Source organism: Protopterus annectens, chromosome 4.part0 (genome assembly GCF_019279795.1).
Source record: "Protopterus annectens isolate FY-2018-M chromosome 4.part0, PAN1.0, whole genome shotgun sequence".
Taxonomy (NCBI): domain Eukaryota; kingdom Metazoa; phylum Chordata; order Ceratodontiformes; family Protopteridae; genus Protopterus; species Protopterus annectens.
The window spans coordinates 1696297825-1696323893 of NC_056733.1; positions in this window are offsets into that span (position 1 = coordinate 1696297825).

The window sequence follows — 26069 nt, forward strand, 5'->3', positions numbered from 1 at the left end:
GACTGGTGTCAGAACCATAGCCTTAAGCTCAATGCCAAAAAATGTGTTGTTATCCCTTTTGTGAAAAACCCGGTTCCCATGAATTACTACATTGATGGTAGTCCACTGAATGCAGAAGGCGTTATAAGAGATCTGGGAACACAGGTTGACAGCAACCTCTCTTTTGACCACCACATTGCCACTGTAGTCAGAAAGTCCTTCTATGTGGCACATCTCATTGCTAAGGGTTTTGCATCAAGGAAGGAAGAGGTCATTGTCTCCTTCTACTCTTCCCTTATTAGGCCAGTCATTGAGTACAATGCCCCATTTGGCATGTACCTCACTAGACACCTGCAACAAGTAGAGAGGCTGCAAAAGTACCTCACAAAGAAGATACTAGGCCTTAAACACTTGTCCTGTATGGACAGACTCAAAAAACTCCAACTAATCTCTGTCTCATATCGCCTACTTAGAGGCGATCTCTGCTTGACTTACAAAGCCATGTCTGACCCAGCTCTGTTAGAAATGCTACATCTAAAGAAATTCCAATCCCTCCGCACCACACACTCAGGAGACCTCAACTTCATTACCACAATCAAGAGAAAGTACTAGAGGGACAGGTTCATAACTCAGAGACTGCCCATGCTATGGAATAGACTTCCCATACATGTCAAGCAGAGCACCTCGCTGACCCTCTTCAAGAGAAATCTTGATGAGTGAATGGGAAATAGAAAATTCACCCCAGGGATAACTCCAGTAGCTCTACTCGACAGAGGCACTGGGAACTAAGGTCAGGTGGCATGATGCCAGGATAATCCCAGGGCTAGGCTTCTAAAGGCCCCAGGGCCATTAGCCTAGTACACACCTACGAACCTATGATATTTCCTGAGGGAAGGTTGAGGGAGGGAGTAGATAAAGTTGGAGCTGTATTTATCAGCCAGGAGGTTTGCTATATCTTCTGAATCATTATGTGTATCTCCATTTACAATGAGCTCTGCACACAATTATTTACTGCCTTTGAGGTTGTGGACATAGCTAAAGAAAGCTTTGTGGTTGTTATTGGCCTGGGAGGCTAAACTTACCTCAATTTGGCTTTGGTAGACTTTATTTGTCCTCTGAGTTGTTTGTTTAGCTTGATTTGAGTGCTTTTATCCTGCTGGGTGCTGCACCTCCTAAATTTTGACATGATTTTCTTCCTCCTGTTATACGTCCTATTGATTTTGTGATTCTGCCAGGATGGCTTGTTTTTTGAGTTAGTTCTGTACTTCTTCCTGGTGGGTACAGCTGCCTCTATGCAGCTATTAACATGCTTGTACATAGTTTCTGTGAACAGTTCTGCATAGGCAGAAGTGTTATCAGGGTTTATGGGGGCTTGAAATTTTGCCAGGTTCTCACTTAATAGCAGGAGGTTAGCCTTAGAATAGTTCCTGAATATTCCCAGTTTAGCTGGGGATCCAAGTTTTATTTTTACTTCAAAGGAGACCATTTTGTAGTCTGACCTTACCAGGGAAGGCATTAGAGTAGGGGGTGTGCAGCAGTCTCCCATATTAGTGTGGACCAGATCCAGTATGGTTGCACTCCTGGATGGTGTATTGACTATCTGGGCAATGGAGTTTGTGTTTACAAAATCCAGGAATCTATGTGCATGTGCATTTGGTGTTGTATAGGATTCCCAGTTAATAGTGGGGTAATTAAAGTCACCCATGAATATGGTATTGGGTTTGATGGTTAGCGTTTCTAATAAGTTTAAATACATGGTATGGGTTTCCTGGGTCATAGAGGGGGACCTATAGCTTGCAAGGAAGTAGTAATGGATTTTACCTATGGTGATTTGAACATTGAGCAGCTCATTTGCATTGTCCTGTTTAGCCAGCTTTGAAGTATATTTATTTTTGATGTAAATAGAGACACCTCCACCTTTAGTCCCTGCCTGTGAAGTAGCTGATCTAAATGTGTGGAAGGCATTATAACCTTGTACTTTTGGTGTGCTCTCTGTGGCTTTAAACCATGTCTCAGTAATTGTACGGACATCAGCATTCTCTGGGGAGTGGAGTTTATTGTTTAGACTCTGAGCATTGTGCAGTAATACCTTTAGATTTTCTTGGTTTTGATTTGCTATGTGGAAGTACTTTCAGTTTGGCATTGCCTGAAAAGGCACTATGGGGGAAGACAATGTTTTAGCTAATATTCGAAAGCCTAGAGGGGAGAGGTACAGACCATCCCTGGCAAAGCAGTATGAACTTGACTTGCTGGATGGTTGTGGGACCTCCTATGAAAATCGTCAGGGGCAGCAGCTGCCATGTGCTTAGGCCTGTTTCTGCCTGCCACATGTTGTATACTGTTTATATTTGCTCTGGAGCCTGCTGAAACCATGCTGTTATCACGTGCAAGCTTATTCGTGTGCCTTTCTGTAACTTCATGATTTTGAAAAATCTCAATAGCTTTAATCTGCATTAAATCACTGTCATGAACCAAAATCTTTCCCACAGCAGCATTATTAATGCCATACACGAGCCTGTCCTTTATTAACTCATCTTTTATGTCACCAAACGTATATGTCTTAGCTTTATTTTTCAGGTTAGTAATATAAACTGCAAAAGTTTTTCCTTGCTTTAGATCTCTTGTGTAAAACAAATGTCTCTCTAATGTAACATTGGTCTGGGGGTTGCACATTTCTCCAAATTTGCACTTTCAAACACTCAGGGTCTTCCCTTGATTCATCCTACACAACAATATGATGATTTTCCCCTTCACCATCATATACTTCTGGTGCATATACAAATGAATACTCCCTTTCCATGGCCTCTGACCCTGCTATGTTTAGTAAAATGAATGCCCTGGTGTGTGCATCTTTATCAGAATAAGCTGCTTGTATGAATGTATTGTAATCTTGCTAAATATTCTCCAATTCTCTGCAATATTCTGATCAAACACAAGTGGTAGCGGTTTGCAAAAGCCATCTGCCATATTAATACATCCCAGTGAAGACTTTTGCCAGTATGCACAAGCACACACAAATGCATGTATGCCTGAAATTTATGCCAATATTTCTAACTATGCCCGATAGCACAACAAGCCTCTGTATAACTGAACTTTGTGAAATACATTTCCCAGGCACCGTAATACTCTTGAAATCACCTCTTATCAGTGTAAGAAACATTTCAAATCATTGCACTGTGTGAGTAAACTGGGCAGAAGAAGCTCAGAGTCAGAAATATTTTGAAGTAATTGCATTTTGCAAATAAACAGTACACAGCACACTGAAATTTCACCAAAATGACTGTACTTTGTTAACTACTCTGTATAGTGCAAGAAACACTCTGTAATGGTGGCACTCTGTGAATAGACACACCCAGCTCAAGAAACTTTTCTGAAATGGTTATATTTGACTGCACTTTCTGAAATGGTTGCACCTTGCACATAACAAATTCTTCAGAACAGTAATAAACATACACTGTAAGTACTTTTATACACTTGCAGATACTTCGAATAATTCTAATTATACTATTCAGAGCTCCATTCAATACAAAGTAGTAGTTTATGCCAAAACACAGCAATTCATCAAAAACATGCAGTAATCTCGCTTTATTTATACTTAATGTGCCCTTTTTTGTCCTTTGTTATATTCATTTTGCTCATTTAATCTCTTTCCATGCCCATTATATTTTCTTGTGCTCATTTTGACTCTAAACATGTTCTTTTTTACTTTAAACCTGCTCATTTTGCAATTCTGAGATAATTCTGAACCCTTTATTTGCTTTTCTGATGCTCATTTTATCAAATCTCTTAATTTAGAACATTTTGTTTAGGTTCATAGGTTGATACTAGGCTATCTGCCCTAGGGCATTTATAAGCCTAGCCAGAATGTGTTTGGCTTTCGCCACCCATTTTAAATTTATTTTGCTATGCCCTTTTTCGAGGTTAGTATACTGTGCCTCTGTCTAACAGTGACACAGAAGTGATACCCGGGGTAAACCTACGATCTCCCATCCACTCATCAAGATTCCTCTTGAAGAGAGTCAATGAGGGACTCTGCCTAACCTGGACTGGGATTTTATTCCAGAGTGAAGGGAGCCTCTGGGTTATGAATCTGTCCCTCCAGTATGTCCTATTTATTTCAGTGCTGAGGTTCAAGTCTCTCGAGCGCATAGCTTGATGGGATTTGGATTTTCTGAGGTGCAGCATGTCCATTAATTCCGGGTTGGACATGGCTTTATACGTCAGGCACAAATCGCCTCTGAACATGCGGTATGCCACTGAGTAGAGCTGGAGTTTCTTTAACCGGGCAGCATATGGCATCTGTTTGAGCCCTTTGATCCTCTTGGTGAGGTACTTTTGGGGTCTTTCCAGTTGCTGCAGGTGTCTGGTAAGGTACATCCCAAAAGGGGCATTGTACTCAATTATGGGCCTGATGAGGGATGAGTAAAGAGGCACGATGACCTCCCCTGATCTAGATGTGAATCTCTTCATGATTAGGTGTTCTATATAAAATGTTTTTCTAACCACTTTGGCCACGTGGTTGTCAAATGAGAGATTGCTATCAAGTTGGGTCCCCAGGTCCCTAATTACTTCTTCTGTACTTAATGGATTACCACCTATGTGGTAATTTGTGGGCACTTTGTTTTTGCCAAAGGGGATGACTATGCACTTTTTGGCATTTAGCTTGAGGCCATGGCTCTGGCACCAGTTGTCTGTTTCTATGAGGCCCTTTTGGGGGATGCTTGTGTCGGCTGGAGAGTCGATTATGGCGCCCAGTTTGCAGTCATCTGCGAACTTGGTCAGCCACAGTCCTTCCGTGTTGGCCTGTACTTCCGAGAAATATATACCGAACAAGAGAGGTCCCAGGACTGAGCCTTGTGGGACACCACTTGTAACTGGTTTGGAGTCTGACATGGCTCCAGCAATTCTAACCATGTGGGTTCTGTCCTTGAGCCAGTTTGCAATCCATCTAGTGACATAGGGGTTTATATTTAAGCTGGTGAGCTTATCTATAATGCCCGAGTGGGGTATTGTATCGAAGGCTTTTGCGAGGTCCAGGTAGGCTGTGTGGACCACCTTCCCTCGTCAATGGCCTTGGTGACTGTTTCAAAGAAATCAACCAGGTTTAAGAGGCAGGATCTGCCCTTAACAAAGCCGAACTGGGTAGGATCCAGTGTTTGTAGGTCCCCAATATCTTTATTTATGAGGTCCATGATGATCCTTTCCATAGCTTTGCAGACCAAGCTAGTCAGGCTTATGGGGCGATAGTTTCCAGGATCCGTTGAGGCACCACCTTTATGGAGAGGGACCACTGTTGCTGTAAGCCACTCTTTGGGCACATATCCTGTAGTAAGGCTGAGATTGAACAGTAGTTTTATGTTTGGGTTTAGCTCTTCTTGGAGTTCATGTAGGACGCAGCCCGGGACACCATCTGGTCCCATTGATGCTGTGTTTTTTGTTTTGGAGAGGGCGGCTCTTACCTGAGCATCTGAGATGTCAAGGGGGCAGCACTTAAATTTGTTTAAGTTTGTTTTTATGCTTTTCATTTAAATTTGTTTTTATGCTTTTCATTTGCTTAATAAACATTTTTGTGCTATTCGTTTGCTTAGTAATGTGTTTTGTGCCCTTGTAATGCTCCATTTTATCTTTTTTATAAAATAAATCGTTTGTGTAAGTTTCATTACCTTAGTTTGTTTCTGGCCCTTTTTTTGCTCTCATTTCACTTAGTTTGCCTTCACTGTTAACTCTGCTCTCGTAGCTCTGAACAGCAGTCGCTGGAATCCCGGTACTAACACCATGTCGCTCATCTAGTCAGGATGAAGTAGAATGAACATTGTGGGTTCTGTTCAAGCAGCTTTATTATCTAAAAACATAAACATATACAAACTAGTCATCTCATGCCTAGATGTTCTGGCTGTACTCACAAAATGGCACTGAAGTTAGCATGTGCCTATTTATATTGTTATGTTACATTTGTTATTCTACAGTCTCCGTTACTAATACTCTTTTCTACTTTTCCCTTTTGTTTTCTTTTTTTTTTTTTTTGTATTGTGAAATTTTACATATCCAGATGCCTTTGCCTATATTTCTCTTTAAACATTGTTGGTCCTGCTTTTTTGTATTGATACATGTTTTTTCTTCTTTGCATAAAAAATTAAATCTCTTTTTCTTTTTTGCTATGTCCATATTTCTTCTTCAGATGTCTCCTACTCCACTTGTTTCTCCTTAATTTGGAGATTCATTGTTCTACCATTCTGTGACATTCTGCACTTTTTAAGTGTTCTATAACTTCAGCTTCTATTTGTTTAACTATTTCTTTATTAATCTTCTGTCCTATGTTCCCCTTTATGATCTTATTTTTTGTATTATGAAATTTTCCATACCTGGGTGCCTTTGCCTGTATTTCTCTTCAATCATCTTTGGAGCTGCATTTTTGTATAGATTGGTTTGGTTTTCTCCCTTGCATAAACATTGTACCGTATTAGATCTCTTTTTTTTTTTCCATGTCCATGTTTCTTTTTATTATACACTTTCAAAAATCTTTAGGTTTTGTTCTTTGCATTTTTGCACTTTCTTTGTCACTTTTTTTCCAAGTGACCCAGAGATTTTTATCTATATGATGTTTTTCATGGCAATATTGTATTAATGAACACAAATCTGTATTTGAAGCTTTTGACAGTTTTTCTTGTGCAAGTATTTTTCTTTCCTCTAATTCCCTTTCTCTGAGGTATGGCGATCTCAGGGGTGGTATATATAAGTTTAAGGGTGTGGGGATGATTTTCAAGATACACTCTTCTCTTGTGGTTTTGTTTTTTATTTTATTATTTATTTATTTATTTATCTTATTTGGCTTTCCAGTGGCATTTCAGATGCTGACATTTCAATAGGGAATCAGCAAAAACACCTCTACAATACCATAACATCATATAGTATGTTTTGTTGGAAAATAATTTTATACAAAGAACAAAGCACATATGGTATTTACAATTGTTGGTCATGGATTATGAAGTATATCAGGGCATGAGTCAAATTAGGGGAAGAAGGTGAAATAGGGAGACAGAAACGAAAGAAAAATAAAACAATGCATGGGGGAAGGGGAAGTGTGCAGCTACATTGCATCAGTTTAAGGAGATGAGTGCTGAACTACATCAGTTTTGCTACATGTTTACATGTAACCTAGAGTGCATCCACCTTATGATGCACCATATAGACAGAGGGCCTCAGTGACCCATCAAATAGGCCCTACACAGTGTACCTGTGTAATCAGATATAGACAGGATTTACAAGAGATGATGGATATGGTGTTTATCCACAAGTCAAATGGATTACTTTTGTCTTAACATGTCTTATAACAAAATATAAGCTAATAAATAAGCATAGTAATAGCATACACATAACTAATCTGTAATATGTTCACAAAACCAGCAAGTTGAGGGAGAGCTGTGGTTGTAAATGGGTTGTGAGGAAGATCAGAGGCCCCAACAAATGGTCAGAAATTGATTCCTGCAATTGCTAAGACCAGCCCTGGCTGCTTACGTCTTACTTTCACAAAAAAAAAAAAAAAACAGTAAATTCATGTATAAACAAGAGGTTTGTAAATGTCATCTGGCTATCTTCATGATTATGCCCTTCTAGGTTTTCACCAGGGAAGGGCATGGACTGCTGACGTAGTCTGGGGTGCAGAAGTCTCCTGGTCTCTGCTTCTGCCTCCCATCTGTAGAACTCACAGAAAAATGGTGGAGTCCAGTAAAAATAAAATGCTAAGTCAGAGAATGAGTGCTCCAACAATGGCAATATTTAATGAATAAGCACATTATTCATTAAATATTCCTTTTGTTGAGGTGCTCATCTTGTGACTTTTCTTTTAATTTTCTTCTGAATATTGTGTTGTTCAACAATGTCGGGTTGTTTCCAACTACAACAGGCCACAGAATCACATCATCACACTGCTAGGCTGCTAACAGAGTTTGAGTGAACTCTGTGCTTCATGCATGCTGAAATACCTCTGTTTATTTTTTTTATTTCACTTATTCAACTATTTTATTTTTTATTTTAATTTTGGGGTAGTATGGATTTGGAAATCAGCTATCATGTGCTAGCATTCAAGCCGGGTGGGTTCCAACTTTGTTAGGTGAGTTGGAGCTTTAACTTGATCTTTAAAGTCTTAAAGTCAGAGGTTCTGATCCATTTTACCTGACACTCTTGGTAAAGACTTTATTTTCTGTTTTGCATGTTACATTTGGGAATTGAGAGGACTGGAATTGTTTTTTTTCCCCCTGAATGAAATACTTCTGCAGACATGGCTAAAAGACTGAACTGTTTGCTTAACAGACTGAATTGTTGTGTAAAGTGATGCTTTATTTTAATTTTCCTTGAAAGTTAACCTTAGTTTATGTTTGGACAATAAAATTACTTATTTGTTAGAAATTTTCAAGTGTCTGCTGTTTAAAATGCCACATCTGTTGGTTACAGCCACAAGCTCAGAAGTTGAAAATACACCTGTCACTGCTAAGTAGCAAAGATAATTCCCTTCAGCAAATAAAAGGACTTTTTTTATTCTTCTTGTGTTCTGATGTCACATTGTGGCACTACTGTTGTGCTGTATTCCCTGGAGCCAGTCTACCATCCAGAGATGTCATGGAGGACAACAGTACAGCAGCTGTTACAGATGATAATTACTGCTGCTGCTGAAGGCATGATACTGGTGGCCAGATTGAGGGCTCATCCAGTGTCTATTCCACCACTCAAACTTCTCACCAATGAAAATAACCTCAAAGCCTGCCTGAAAGCATGGTTAGCCAGGTGGGTTGGAATCATTTCTGTTGGTGTTGTATATTTGCAGCTAAACTCAAGGAGAACCCTCTTCATGCGTGCATGGATATGTCTGGTTTAGACTGTAGGGATTTTGAGATAGTAAGAAAATGACTGTGAGCAAAGGTTGGAGTCATCTCTGAGAATCAAGCTTTTGTTTCATGATAGGACTTTTACTAAAAACAAAAATGTAAACTCACAATTGTTTGAAATACAGCACAGTGTAAAATTATGCTTAGACCCAGAGAATTTTAAAAGTAGATATAATGAGGAGAGGCTATTATTAAGAAGTGTGTGTGTGTGTGTGTGTGTGTGTGTGTGTGTGTGTGTGTGTGTGTGTGTGTGTGTGTGTGTGTGTGTGTGAGAAGTGGACCCACAGAATGCCAATAGCACTGTCATCTTTCTGCATTTTTTTTTTTGGTATTAAAATTTATTTAAAGAATAGCCTGCCAAAGTAATAGATAAAACATGATGAAGTGATAGATTATCAAACTTTGGTTAAAATGTGGGGGATGAGTCTTCTATTGTATGCCTTTAATGTGGCCATTGGGACTATATTTCTAAATATTGTGGTGGAGAAAACAATTCAAAAACTCATACAAGCATCTAGGGACTGGGGGGGGGGGGGGTGAAGACACCATTGAATGTGATTGAGCTATGATCAGATTGGTTGATACTGAACTTTTTTATTGCTTTACAACAAAATTGATGAAATACCTAGTAAAAATAAGTGGGCAAGAGGTACAGAGACTACTAGCTTCTGACACCTTGATTACAGTAGTGGAAGAGCTGTATATCTTTAGAAAGAAAGCTCACTTGCAAAAGTCTCTTGTGTTCATTTTTAGCCATGAGGAAAAAATGCATAACCCAGCAACTGATGTGGAGGCACAAATCAATTTTGGGAATGTCCTACACCTGTTGCCAGAGTCCCCTATTTCACCTATGACCTAATTACTAAAAAAGCCTTCCCGTTACATAGTCTTTGCAATAACTACTAGTATAACATTGTCTAATGTCTTCCTGTCCAATTCGGGTAATTTATTGTGTTGTTAATATTTTAAGTATTACTGTATGTGCATTAGTCTTAGTGTCACTCAAACTATGTGTTCATTGTTATGTCTTGCACTGGGATCAAAGCAATGTAGTTTCATTCAGCTTGCACTGCTGTTTATATCTGATCGACAATAAAGTTTACTTTGACTTTGACATTTTTTCAGGCCTTTTCGAAACATTGATAAGGGGAGAATTCTACTGAATTTGGTATAGCACCTCTCACCAACTGCAGAAAAAAAACAGTCCAGCAATGAGTGCGATACAGAAATACCTACCAGCTTAGAGATATATAGCTCCAGGGGTTCAAGTAGACCTGAGGTAATGGTAGAGGGCCAAACTAAAGGGAGGACAAATTTATCAAGGGGGACTCCTACCCCTGTACCACAGAGACTATTGCGAAAGATAGAGTGAGACAAACACCCAACAGTGATACAAAGTCCTTAATATTTTGATTTAGGGATGGCACCACAGGACAGATTAAAGAATAGTGGGGAAAACCCAAGAGAGAGTGTGGCTTCATCCTAGGAGTCACCTAGGCAAATCATTCAGAGCATTAGAGCGAGGTACACTTCCCTGAAGAGGACTGGGATATATAGATTTCTCTGCATGTCTTAGCAACAGAGAAGGCAAAACATTTTGCCTTCCAAGGCATGCAGGAAGAGCAGCATGAAGGCATCAGTCTGTAAGACTTCCATACAGGTCAGCTGAGTTTCCAGAAGGATGAGTGGAAAAGACTATATCCTGGGTATTTTCCCTACTTTAATTGCAAAACAGCCTGGTATATAGCTTAGCAAAGTAGAAGAGGAGATTATGTGGCAATTCATCATCATCATCATCATCATCATCATCATCACCATCATCATCATCATCACCATCACCATCACCACCATCATCATCATCATCATTTCCCCTTTTCCCCTTTTTCTACATGGGGTTGATATGTTGCATCAACTGTCTCCATCTCTCTTCTAACTTCTTCAGCAGTTGTGTGGCTTGTGCCTGACTGTCACCAGTCTTCTCTCACAAACAATCCATTAATTTCTTTTCTGGATGCCCTCTTTATCTCTGCCTTCTTTCTTTCTGTCCCAGATTTTCATGGAACTGTCTTCTGCTTTCTTGCATATGTGCCCATACCACTGTAATCTGTTCTCTTTGACCTCCTCTGCAATTAGAATTACTTGGACCGCTTCTCTGATGTCTTAGTTTCTTCATCTGTCCCACAGTATGCATCCTACCACCCATCTCAAGCACTTCCTCTCATTCACTTCTAGCTTCCTCTACTCCTCTGCCTTTACTTCCCAGGATTCTGTACCATACAGTAGTACTGGTCACACCACTGTTTCATATACCTTACTTTTCAGCTTTTTTGGTATTTTGCTGTTATACACTACTCTTAGACTCTGTGACCCTCAGATTCTAGCTAAGACCGCCTCCTTCAGAATCTCTTTTCCCTCAACTACCATGCCCAGATACATGAAGCTGTTAACTTGCTCCACTATTTTCCCTTCTATCTCGATTCTTAGCTTCTTCGGATTTCCACATTTGCTGCTATTATAGCTGTTTTATCTGTTCTTGGTTTAATCTCATGTGCCTTTAGTTTTTGCATTCCATTCTCCCAGTCTTTGTTGAAGTTCTTGTTCAGAGTCTGCCCGTAATGCCACATGATCTGCATACAGCAATTTTGTTCTTCTGTGCCCTATGATCTGTTTGCTAATGTAGTCCATCACGAGTGTGAACAGCAGTGGGGCTCAGAACTGAACCCTAATGCAACTCACTCCCACTGGGAACCCCCTCTGTCTGTGAGTTCAAATACTGTTCACATTTCTGTCATTAGGTCCTTGTATACAGACTACACTAATTCAACCAGTATTTCTGGGATTTCCAACCATCACAGGACTGCCCAAATCAGCTTTCTTGGGACTTTAGCATATGCTTTCTCTAAGTTTAATAATGCCCAAATGGACTATTTCCTCATTTGTAGCTTCATCTCAGCTATCTGTCTCACTGCAAACATTGGATTGGTTGTTCTGCATCCTGATCTAAAACCAAACTGCTCATATCCCATCTTACCTTCTCCTACACTGTGTATTCATTAACCAATCACTCTCACAGGAATTTCATGCAATGTTACAGGAGCTTGATACCTCTAAACTGCTCACAGTTGTGACTGTTCCTCTGTTCTTGTACACTGGCACTAGTAAATCTTCATTTCCATTCACCTGCTGTTTGCCTTTCTCTCCCTGTTGCCATGAGTACTGTCAGGAGTCATTTCTCCCCTAACTCACTCAACCTCTTGATCATAGCTGCAAAGACCTCATGTAATCCTTTTGCTTTCCCTGGCTTCATTTTTCTTCTATGGTGGGCTCCTCTTCTTATTTCATTGTAGGCTGCATTTGAGGCAGTGCAGCTTCTGTGGGTTTTATTCATTCAGAAGCTGCTGGAAATATTCATTCCATCTGTCTTTGATTTCCTGGTGAGCAGCTTGTTGGCATCCTTTATGAAGAGTATCTGATGACTGTCTTCTTTACCTTTACCTTGGGACCTGATAGAGTTTTTGTGCCATGGACCGAGCCACTTTCCAGAAACTGGTAGAGTACTTATGATACCTTGTACTTCGCTATTGCAAGTTCCTCTTAGCCTCTTTGTTAGCCAACCAGTATTCCTTTTTAGCCTGGTGTATATTTTCTATTTCACACTTTTTTCCTGCACTCCTTCTTTCTTTTGATGGCTTCCTGGACTTCTACATTCCGCCACCAACTTTCCACATGTACTTATTGCCATACCTGGCTTGGTCACATTCCAGTTTAATAGTCTTCTACATGCTGTTTTGAGGTGCTGCCACTCTGCTTCAACTCCACCTATTTCTTCTTCCTGAGGGTCTAGAGTCATGATTATTTCTTTGAACACTTGTGCTTTCCCTCCAGTCAATGTTCAGGTCTATAGCCCAGTATCGGTTGTCCTTTTCTGATAACTGTTTACAGCTAATTACTGCAACCAGTGGTTTATGCTCTGGGCTGAATTTTTCACTGAGAATGACTTTGTAATCATGGATTCAACCCCAGTTCCCTTTCCTGGCTAGGAGTAAGTCTACCTGAGTAGTTAGTTGCCTAATCTTGTATATGACGTTATGACTGTCTCTCTTGTCGTGACTATATGTTAGCCACCACCAAGCCATTTGGCTGGCAGAAGTCTATAATGGCATTTTCTATTCCTCTTGCTCCACCCATGTGTACCTAGGCAGTTCTCATATTCTGTTTGCCCTGGTATATGCTATGTGCATTTAGGTCTGCCATTATCAATACCAGGTCATGGTGTCTGAGGGGTAAGCTGAGGGTATGAATACTGCCCTATTCTTACACTACAGTCTGATGGCCATGATTCTGCCAATAATTTTGATGACATCCCTCACTGCCTTCTGAAGCTACCCCCTCGTACAATTCCCACACCATTTCTAGTCTGCTTTCCTCCTGAATAGTTGACTCTGTATTCCAAGCCAAGTGATTTTGCTGCTCTGCCCTTACATCTTTGATACAGAGGATGTCAGGCTTCCTTCTTACCATTCAAGCTTTATCCCATCAGTGAACCAATATTGAGTGCAATCCTTAGTTCATGTTTGGCAGGTTGATTGGGTTTATGTCCAGCTTTCCCAGGTTACCAAAGCTGCCTGGGCAACTGGACATCAGCTAGTAGCTTATTGACTCAGGGATGCTGGGCTTTATGGCAGGCACTGGCCAAAAGGGGCCACACAGACCCCACCTACCATCAGCATGGGCCCTGGCGTAGGTCAGAGAAGACCAGATCCTCAACCTACTTTATTACTAGTAAACACCCATTCCCATTTTTTGGTGAAATTAGTCAATGCATCCAAATCAATTAGAGCTAACTTATACACCATTCAGTGGTTAGCCCTGCCATGGGGTGCACTCTCTGATCCACAGCCTCCTATCTAGATGATACTGTTTACCACATTTGAAGCCAAAAGTGGTTGGTCTATAAAATTCTTTCTCTAAAAGGAATCACAAGAGTCTGTGCTGCTCACAACAATCAGGGTCAACATGGGATATATGCAAATGACCCTTAAGGACATCAGGTGTTTCAGCTATATGGCAGTTCTGAATGCCTATGACTTTTTTTCTTTTTAAATCTCTTATGGACAAATTATGGCCAATAAAACCAAACCCCACTAGCTGTGGACATGCATGTTTCAGTCTTCTTATGGCCTCATCAGCACAGCATAAGTGGACTGTTTGGCTAATGTTTGAAAACACAGGGTTGCTGTACCCAGATGATATCCATAACCATTAGGGCTCTGCAAAATATGCCAGGTCTATATTGGAACTGCGAAAGTCCTAGTCACTGAATACATAAACATCAACACATATTCCGTGAACCGTGAACACACCGAACACCCTAAACTGCGAAATTCAAAAACTCGTACCATCATAGTTGTCCCACCCCACTGCCTGCTACATGCTACCTACCCAAACAAACTAAATAAACCACATACATACAACTAACCAAAACCTTAATTCTAACCCTAAACTAAACCCTAGTTCTAACCCTAAATTAAATCTTGCATATACCACCATGTATGCACTTACCTTAACCCGCACCCTAACTGTAAGGTCCGTAACTATCGCACACTTACCTTACAGAGCTATACCGCAGAAGGGCCAACCATGACGATTTGACATTTTGGATTTTGCGCTTCAGGACGATCTATGTTTTTGCAGTTCGATGAAGACGTGTCGGCGTTTACGTATTCAGATAAGTGGACCTTCAAGGTTCTAATAGGGAACCAAATATCTCACCTAACAAACTAAAACAATGAGTAACAAGGTCGTACACATGCCCTGTGTTTCCAAATGTTAGCCAAGCAGTCCACTTATGCTGTGCTGACATGGCCATAAGAAGGCTGAAACATGCATGTCCACAGCTAGTGGGGGTTGGTTTTATTGTCCTGAATTTGTCTTTAAAAGACTTAAAAAGAAAAAAGTCATGGGCATTCTGAACTGCCATATAGCTGAAACATCTGATGTCCTTAAGGGGTCATTTGCATATATCCTATGTGCCCTCTAATACAAGATGCTGTAAGGAATCATACAGTGGAAAATGTAGTTTGGCTGGGTTTTTATTTTACTTTTTAGTGATTGTTTTTTTCTGTGTGACCTTGTTACTTATTGTTTTAGTTTGTTAGTTGGGATATTTTGCAGACACCCCAATGGTTGTGGACCTCAGCTGGGTACAACAACCCTGTGTTTCCAAACTCTAGCCAAACAGTCCACTTATGCTGTGCTGATGAGACCATAAGAAGGCTGAGACATGCATGTCCATAGTTAGTTCGGCTTGACTTTATTGGCCTAAATTTGTCCACAAAAGACTTAAAAAGAAAAAAGTCATGGGCATTCAGAATTGTTATATAGCTGAAACACCTGGTGTCCTTAAGTGGTCATTTGCATATATCCCATGTTACCTCTAATACAAGAGGTTTTAAGGAATCACAAAGTGGAAAATTTAGCTTGGCTGTTTTTTTCTTTTACTTTTTACTTTTTTATTTCAAGGAAGAAATAGGTTGCATCCAACATTTAATGCTAACAGCCAAAGGAAAGCCAGTTTACAATAAACTGAGAAGACAAATGCTTATGAGGATACATATATAATAGCTTGGAATAGTATCTGGCCACTAGCTCCCCACCCCAAAATTTGTAGTCTCTTTGGGTATAGCCTTTTGTTGTTAAATTGAGATTAAAATTAAGGTACAAATGCCCACAGTCATATTTCAAGCTACTGCTGCTGCCATATTTATATAAATCATGTCTCTTTTAATACTCTCCAGTCCCCCAAAAGATAACACCTTCTCTATACCTTTCTGGAGTCAAACAGAGACAAAACTGAAAAACAATTAGATTATAACATATTTGTTGTCAGACATATATAAACAACATACTTATTTATTCTCCCCCAAAATATAGCCACTTATATCTGCATTTGACACTTAATTGTGAAGAAAATGGAAAAATAAACAAATTATTTCAGTAATGTTTCCATTTTGTAACTTCTAAAGACAGTTCATTGTTCTTATACAAATTATAGTGACCCTCCTTGCACCCCTGTGAGGTTTGTGATGTAAAGTAATGAAATAATGGCACAAGTTATGATCTCTGAGGTTAGGGAAGAATGTTAAATAAGTAATGATATCATTTCCAGCCCCCAACAAAAGTACAGCAACCATTTATGTACATGTTTCAGCATAGCTGGTTTTGGATTAGGTGGGGTTCAAGGCAGAGTTGCTTACCGATCTCATGTCGAAATCTACTTATACAGCCTTGGTGTGTGGGGGCCACCATCCCCCAAATGTTCTGATTATCTAGGTATTCTGTGATGCATTTATCCCTTATTTTTTATTTATTTTTTTTTTTTGTGAGATGACTGTTAAACTGAGCAAATGACAAAAGGGTGAGTTACTTTCATCCAGGCAACCCTCAACAAGCAGTTCGTGACTCTTCTATGTACAAACCAGGCATCTGAATAGTATAAAAAAGGATGACCCTGCAATGTTTTGCATCTTTGATCCAAACAAACAGTTGTCACACATTAAAGTAATATATGTTGCTTCACATAATCTCATTAGGCCTGCAAAACCAGAATAATAAACAGCAGAGGATGACTAGTCATTTTCCTCCACAAAAGATAGCCACAATCATTATGACTACTCTGCACGGTAGTCCTACAAAGTCTGACGGCTATATAATGTTATTTTGCTTCCACAGCACACTTGCCCATGCACAGACAGTGAAAACCATAAAAAAGCCAGTTGAAATGTAGGGATAAGCAGCTAAAAAAAGTAGATATCTAATTAGTATAAAATGTGAATACAAAGTGAAAAACAGAGTGATAAAAATGACAAAAAATGATATGCACATTATCAGATTCAGTGTAAAATCGGTAAACTTCAGTAAACTGTATTGCAGATGTATACCCCACAAGGTCATTTATTTTTGTTTTGGAAAAAGGAGATATAAGATGCGTGCCCTGTTTCTGTATTGTTGCCACTAGTATGTCGGTCATGTAGTCTATTTTTCTATGTACTATGCAGCTTCAAAAACCATGTGATGGGGAGATTCAGAAAATTCTGTGAAAGGGTAAATCAAGCCTAAAAATAGGGACATACCTCCAAAATAGTGACATCCTGTGTAGGGAAAAATCAGGCCTAAAAATGTGAGTGTTCCAATTTCCACACAAAATTACAAAGCCAGAGACATACAGTCAAAAATATCTGGTCGATGTCTGATAACACGTGCCATTCCTCTTATTTGCTATCCTCACAAGTAAGTCTTCTCCACAGACCAAAAACAAGTTGAAACACACATTAATGTTTTTCAGTCAAGTTGCTCCACACAAATAACAAAGCTAGAGAAATATTGTCAGAATATATCTGGTCAATTATCGCCAGCATTATTGTTAAAAAAACTGTTATAATTCTTATCTCAAGGTACCATTGCTGTCATCTACCACACAAATCACAAAGCCAGAAAATATTGTCAAAAAGTATTTGGCTGATCACTGCCATTGTTATCTCACAAACAGTAATAACACTCACCATGCTATTCCACAATGTGTGCAGCAGGTCCACAATTTTGCCACATTTCTCATGGCAGGTTAAGTTAAAAAAAAAAAAAGACTCCCTTCAGATGCCTTCACAACTACATTTGAATGTTACAAGGTCTCTGCTAATTCTATGACTTCACAATGTTTAAACTTGACAAGACATGAATGTCAAGTTAACTGGATTGGGTCACCCCCCCCCCCCCGCCCCACCAGAACTCGCTGTGCCTCGGGTGCATTTTCCTCTATTAGGGGCATGTTATTTATTTATTTTATACAGCAAAGAAATGTTGCTCTAAGAATAAACAAATAAATGAGAAAAAAGCATGCCTGCAACTAACTACAAGCATAGCATCCCAGCCGATTGCCTAGTTCACCAATGCATAAGACCGCCCCTGCCCACAACTTCATTTTTGGGTTGAGTTTGAGGTAGAAACACTCAGAATCTTTTTGTAAGGTGGGGGGGAACCCACAGAGACAAAAGGAGAACATACAAACTCCATACCAGCATTAGCTAGAGCAGGACTAAACCTTGTACTTTGTGCATGGGAGGAAAAGAACTTATGTATTATACCAAATGTGTGACAGTTGTTAACACCCAAAATGTTCAGACAGAAATTCAGGAAAATAGCATACAGCCATGTGCTGGGAGCTTTTTTTTTTTTTTTTTGCAATGGATGAAACTTAATTGAGTGTCCTGGACAGACTTTATAGGCCATCTGCCCTAAATGAGATTGAGAGCATTATGCCAGCTGTCACAAGTACAAATGGGCAGCTCCTAACCTGGGTATCAGGAATCCCTTGGCTCTGATACCTATAAGTGAAGTTCATTTCAACAGAATTGCTAAGGATATTGTGGGATCATTATTCAAGTTCTTTGGATGAGATCTTAAACTGAGGCCCCAACAGCCAGAACCGGTGAACGCTCAGATGGATGTAAAACCTCCCATGGTACTTATCAAAAAGAGCAGGGGAAGTTTTCTGGATAAATTTGCCCTTGTCAGTATGAATACCACATGAGATCACCCCTAAAAAGTGGCTGCTGGCTTGGTAGGTCTATCCTGGTCAACAAAGTGTAAAAGTGTAAAAAAATAAATTATAAATAGGCCTAACAATGGACACCAATATATTTTGGAGGTGTTGGATTACGCCACCAGAGTTTCTGAGGCTATTTCTCTAAGGAAAGCTAACTCTAAAACTATAATGATGCTGCTGTTGCTATTTTCCCAGGTGGGTATCCAAAAAGAGATCTTAACAGACAAAGGCATACCTCTTATGCCCAAAATGATGTGTCACCTCTGCCACGGTTTATAGGTGAAGCATCTGAAAAATCTATATTTACCACCATATACAGACAGGTTGGTAGGACATTTTAGCAGGACCCTGAAAACAATGTTGAGAAACGTCATATAAAAATGGGAACTTTCAAGACCAACCATTGCCTTATTAAGAGTTTGCAGTCTAAGAGGTGCCCCAAGCCCCCACAGGATTTAGCCCCTTCAAAATGCTGTATAATAGACATTCCAGTGCGCTATTTGATATAGTTACAGATAATTGAGAAGATGAAGAGACACTTTTTAAGAGTGCTTTGGGGCACTGCAGTGATTTGCAAGAGACAGAATAAATGTGATAATAAAGAGAGAACAAGCAAGACAACAATGAATTTGCAAGAAGAATACGCAGGGTAAGGAATTTCAAGTATGTCATCAAGTCCCCGTTCTTGCTCCAGTGTCTGAAAACAAGTTTCTCACCAGGTGGCAAGAACCATGTGAGGTAAATGAAAGAATAAACATAGTAAAATATTAGGTAAGACAAATAAGGAAGAGGTGCACAAAACATATCTACCATATAAATGTCCTAAATTCCTGTAGGGAGGCAGAAGTGCATGTTGTAATCATAGTATATGAGATCACTGACGTTGAAGAAGAAAAGCAGATATTATCTAGAGACAAGGAGATAGAGGATGACATCCTTTCAAAGCCTGAGAGACAAGAAATCAAATAGTTTATTTTGAGGAACAAAAACATAATTTCTGAGTTGCTCAGAAGGGCGACTCATCAAACACCACATAGAAACAATTCCAGAAGAGAAGGTTTACCTAAGGCCACACAAACTAGTTTGATAGGAGATACAAAAAATGTTGAAGCTAAGCATAATAGAATAAATAGGTAGTGGTTGGATCAGTTTTATTGTGCTAACTATAAGACAGAATTATACTATCCAATTTCTTAATGACTTCAGGACACTCAGCAATATCTCTATATTTGCCAGCTACCCTAGGCCATTGTAGATAAATTGGTAGAACAGTTAGGAAATGCATGTTTTTAGCTACCCTGGATTTTGCAAAGGGATCCTTGCAGATCCCCTAAACTGATTAGGCTTAGAGAAAAAGTGGATTCTCAACAAAATATGTCTTGTTTCAGAATTTATGCTGGGTTAATTTCTCCAAGTCTTTTGGGTTTCTAATTTCATGACAGGAATGGATCCCATTCCTAAGTCAAAATATGATTAGAGTTTGTGAAATTAGTATTGTTTCAGTCATTGTTGTTAGCCAAGAATGCTCTTTTCAGCACCCATAATGTGCTCAGAATCACCTCCTTCTAAATTTCATAAGGAATTCTTTTTTTCTTAGAGCATTTGATCTTTCTAGTATAGGAATCCTTCTTCCACACTGCTGTCATTTCTGCCTATAAATCATGATATTTTTTATGACCATGTGTCTGTCTGTATGTCAGAAATTGTATGATCATAGACGGTTATAGGTTCATAGGAGGTTACTAGGCTATTATAAGCCTAGACAAGAGTTTAGCTCATGTTTAGACAAATCAGCACCCAATGCCCCTGTCAATCAGGGACACAGGTGGAATCCCTGGGGTGTATTTTCTGTTTCCCATCCAGTTATCCAGGTATCGCTTAAAAAGGAGTAAAGAGGTACTCTGTTTGATGTGGAGAGAGAGTCTATTCTATAGATGGGGGAGTCTCTGGACACAAATCTGTCCAGCCAACAAGTCTTGTTGATTCACAGACCAGGTTGAGACTGCGCGTGCAGGTTACTCAAGTGAAGCTTGACTTGCAGATATGCAGCAGTCCCATCAAGGTGGGGTCTATGATCACCTTGTATGCCAGACAGAGGTCGCGTCTGAGGAGTCTGTATAGAACTGAGTAGAGGGACAGGGATTTTAGCCTGTCTGTGTATGGTAGATGTTTGAGGCCCTGGATGCTCCTGGCGAGGAACCACTGTGGTCTCTTCAGCTGCTGCATGTGCTTTGCAAGGTACCTGCCAAAAGGGGCATTGTACTCAATAATGGGCCTTATAAGGGAAGAATACAGGGATGCTATGACCTCCTTGTCCCTGGATGAGATACCCTTACTTATGAGGTGGGCCATGTAGAATGCTTACTGTACAACGGAAGCAACATGGTGGTTAAAAGTCAGGTTGCTATCAACCTGGGTGCCCAAATCCATCACGACTGATTGCATGCTTAGGACGTTGTTATTAATATGATAATTTGTTGTTCATCACTCTCTCCAAAGGGGATGATGATGCATTTTTTGGTATTTAGCTCGAGGCCATGTTTCTCACACCAGTCATTTGTCGAGTGAGACTCTCTTGGGGGATGTCCACATCATTGGGGGAATTGATGACAGCACCCAGCTTGCAGTCATCTGCAAACTTGGTCAGCCATAGCCCACTGGATTTGGCCTACACCTCAGAAAAGTATGCCCCAAATAACAGAGGCCCCAAAACTGAACCCTGGGGTACGCCGCTTGTTACTGGTCTACTGCTTGGTGTGGCTTCCCCTATTTTGACTATGTGGGTTCTATCAGTGAGCCAGTTTGCTACCCATCTGGTAACATATGGATTGATGCACAGTTGAGAGAGTTTATCTATTATGCTCGAGTGGGGAATAGTGTCAAAGGTTTTGGTCAGGCCAAGTAAGCAGTGTGCACAGTCTTCCCCTCATCCATGGCTTTGGTGATGGTCTCAAAGAAGTCGACCAAATTTAGCAGACATGACCTCCCCTTGAAAAAGCCAAACTGTGTGGGATCAAGTGTTTGGAGGTTACCAATGTCCTTGTTAATGAGGTCCATTAAAATCAGTTCCATGGCCTTGCAGATCAGGATAGTTAGGCTGATGGGTCTATAATTTCCTGAATCAGTGGATGCTCCATCTGTGTGTAAAGGGATGACAGTGGCTGTCCTCCACTCAGCTGGGATGAAGCCAGTACTCAGGCTTTGGTTAAAAAGGGTGCCTAATAGTGCTGCAAGTTCCTACCTGAGTTTACGTAGGATGCAGCCTGGGATGTTATCGGGTCCCATGGAAGCTGCATTTTCTGCTTTTGACAGAGCAGTGATGACCTGTTCCCTAGATAGAAGGGGAAGGGGGCAGGTACTGGGGGTGTCCTGATTTACTGATGGGGGGAAGAGGGGTAAAGTTTTCACTGAATCTGTCAGCCAGCAAATTTGATATATCAACGGCATTTGCATATGTGGTGTCCTTGACCACCAGTTCTGAACAGATCTGAGTGCTTCCTTTGAGGTTGCAGACATATGTGAAGAAGGCCAATTTGGATTCAAAGCTTGCTTTGGAGAATTTGACTAGTGCTCTTATTTGCTTGTTCAGGCTAAGGAGACATTGCTTCCAGCTGGGCATCTGCTCCTTCTTGGTCTTAGACACCAAATTTTTCCTTTTCTTATAGAGTTTATTTATTGTAGATGTCCACCAGACAGGTTTACTCTTCCTTGTGGAGGATGATTTTAGCCCTGTCAGGTATTCCTGATTCCATGCATCTATACAAATGCTCGTATAGTGCTTTGGTGTAGTTTTGGATACTGGTGCCAGTTCCTACAGAGGGGGAGGGGCTGTGGAGCTGTTTATACCATCCCTCATGAGGCTGTAATCAGTTTTGCAGAAGTTCTTATGTCTGATCCTAGCTAGAGGGGGGTTGAAGGAAATGGTGACTTCGAAAGTGACTGTTTTGTGGTCAGATCTTACCAGACAGGATGATACTATAGGGATGCTGCAGTGGTTACTCATGTTGGTTAATACCAAGTCCAAGATATTATCACCTTCTGTGGGGTTATCGACTAGCTGTTCAAGGCATTTGCAATGGCAACATCAAGGAATCTCTGGGCATTTGAGTTTTGGCATGAGGAGTTTTTCAAATCTGTGTTTGGGAAATTAAAGTCACCCAGGATCAGGGTAAAGGGCTTAATCTTGATAGTTTCGAACAGGTCCAAATAGTTGGATTGGGCATCTTGAGTCAGATTTGGGGTCCGGTAGCTAGCTATGATTTAAATAGGGGCCTTGTCAAGGGTTAATTGCACCTGCAGTGTCTCCTTTGCATCATACTGTTTGACCAGCCTGGAGGTGTGTATGTCTTTAAGGTATATTGAAACTCCACCTCCTTTGGCTTTACTCCACACAGTTTGGGGTCTGAATGTATGATAGGATGAGTAACCAGGTAAGGCTAGGGTGGTCTCCACAGCTTTAAACCAGGTTTCTGTGACTGCACAGATGTCAGCATTTTCCAGGTTTAGGAAGGCTTGCAATGAGTGCAGTTTCATGTTTACACTCCTAGCGTTTGGCAGCATGACCTTTAATTTGTGTTTTGTTGACATTTTTTTTTTATGTTGGTAGTTTTAACCCCATCACTTTTCCTAAAAACGCCACTATAGGGGAGGCAAGAGCCTTTGCCAGAAGCCTGAAGCCCAGGTGAGACAGATGCAAGCCATCTCTGGCAAAGCATCATGGTCTGTCAGTCATATCTTCCCCAACTGTCAGGTACTGGAACCCCCTAGAATGACACCAGAATCTAAACCAATTATTAAAGTTAATAATTTTTGGTTTGTATTGAGGCATCATTCTGGGTGATGGCAGAATGCTACTTCAGGCTAGAGAAATACCTGCCTGGGACACATAATTATTGAGCTCAATCATGTCTCTCTTTATATAGTCCAAAGAGGTATGTCTCAAGTCATTCACACCAACATGCACTATGACAGAGTCATAACAGCACCTGCTGTTGAGAGACTTAACTGCGTATGTGATATGGCAGATTCTGACTAGTATGTTGGGTTTATGGTGAAGCCTTACTGGGTGTGAGGCACAGGTGTGCGGACTATGCATGGTATGTGGTGTGCAGGGCTGTGAGATCACATGTGTTTTTGCCTCGGAGGTCTCCTTTGTTTAGGTATGTTTACGTGGAGGACCTCCACATATGTAGGTGTGTATTGTGTAGGTGTGAGTCGTGTTTGAGATGTAGTGATTGTGTTGACAACCTTTTCAGTGCCACATATACTGGTTTGAGGGTAAGAGAGCTTGGACTCTAGGTTTTAATGTAATTGCATCTCTCACAAATTATGTTCCTAGGTGGTAGTAGTAGATGGTTGTCCGTGTACATGAGGCAGTTACTACACTGTCTCAGGATGCCCATATCTGCCAGACTGGCAAGAGAAACTGTAGGAAATTGTCCATTCATATATGTTAGAATCTGAGGGAGAAAGGCTAGGGAGAGTTAAGGGGTGGGCCTACAGCCCAAATGCTTAAACCAAAACTAAGAGCTTAGAATAACACTTAAGAATAACACTTAACAATTTAGACAGGCTATAAGCAAGCAGTAATAAATGCAACAGAAAAGATGCAGTTGAACACATTAGAGAACAGGCAGGAAAAAGCAAAGCAAGATGAAGTAACAGAATAGTAGGAAGAGACAAATTAGAAAAATATAAGCAGCATAATCACTGGGTGTAGCAATTTCAATGATCAGTGTTACTTTTGCAATTACTGTGTGCTGCTGTTTCAATGATCAATACTACGTTTGTCTTTTTTCATGGTCTACTATATCTGGTTTTCTCACATCTATTTTTTGAACTGCTGGCAGTGGGTTATCCTATGTGATATACACATCATTCACGATAATGCTTTGTCATTCATGTTTCTAGTCTTCTCAGCTAATTTATATTGTGATGTTGGTATAATTCCCACTGCAAAAGTCTTTCCATACCATTCTGATTTCAGTATATATGCCATCTGCCATGAGTGCCTCACACTCATCATCAAGATGTGAGATTTTTTCCCGTTCTTTTTTAAAGAAGCTGTATTTTTCTGTTTCTTTCACCTTTTCAATGGATTTTAGAAACCACAGCATATATAGTCCACTTTCATCTATTGGTTTCAGTTCACCTTTCCTTAACCATTCCAATGTCAAATCTTGGTCAACATAAGGTTGTTCCAGGAGATCTCTGTATTTATAACTATATTTATCCATTTTTCACATGTCTTGCCTTCTCATCTGATCCCTCTCCTTGCATTATTTCTTTTGTTTTTGGCACATTCAGTGCTTCTACTAAACTAAGCAAAGATATCATCTTAGACTTCTTCTCCTCATGTTTTAAAACTTTCACTATGTTTGGATTTGATGAGGTAGGCAGAAATGCATGAGTCCTGTGATTGCAGATCTATATACAATCAATTTTGAGGACACCCATATATCCTTAAGAGCAAGAAATATATAATTTTGGTATACACACTGATTTTATATATATCATTTGATAAGCATGAAGCATTTTCTTATTTTGTGTCCAGTCAATTCAATTTTTTTTGATGCAAGTTGATCACCCCAAAACAATAAGTTAGAACAGGAAGAGCAAACTGATTTATAACTTGAAGGTTATTCCTAGATGTCAGGGCCATTTTCAATATTGGTTTCAGTCTTCTGAAATATTCCTTACTGAGTTTTATTCACATTTGTTCATAGGCTCATAAGTTCATAGTCAAATGTCTTATTGTTGATCCTGCATCAATTTAAAAAATATACACTCCCACCCTTTCAAGTTCCTCTATGTCACATTCTGCCCCAGGCTGATATTTTCTTCGTGTTGCAGCTTTCTCCTTTTAACTGTTGCTTTTGTACATGTATTAAGACCAAATGTCATTGTTATACCATCTGAGAAAGTTTTAACAATTTGAAGAACAAAGTCTACTTATAGTCAATAGTTCTTATAGCTTCTAGAGAGCTGTAGTCTTTGGAAATTATGTTTTGCCTTGAGTTTGTCAACTATATATTCTTAATATTTGTCATATAATTGTTTCTGTTTGTCTTGCAAACTTGTCAAAATATTATGTATACTGCTTTCTAGTATCTATAAGTCTGCACTCCATAATGTACAATTTAATGACCTTTTCTAGAATTTGTCACATGTTACTCTTAAACATATTGTGATTTTATAAGTTCTTTTTTAATTCTAAAACTCTGACATATGATCACTTTTGTTACTTGTGTTATTTTGGAGCTTTTCTCCTTGGGTATCCACTGAAAAAGGGCTACTTGCCCAGTTGGACTAACCTGTTTAACAAATGTCAAATAAATAAATAAAAATAAGTAAATTCTGCTTTCAGCTCCTCATCTGATCAACTATACTATTTTAAGTCATCCACAGAAAGTAGATGAGAAACTTTTAAACAAGGCTGTGTTCCGGGAGCCAAAATGTAACCATAACGTAATCTGTTAAGTAAACTACTTAATGGGTTAAAGGCAAAATGAAGCAGCAGCAGTGACAAAGAATCACCCTTGAATATTTACTTTTGAATTTTTACCCCTGGGATAATAATTTGTTCTTTGTCATGGCTCAACTACAAA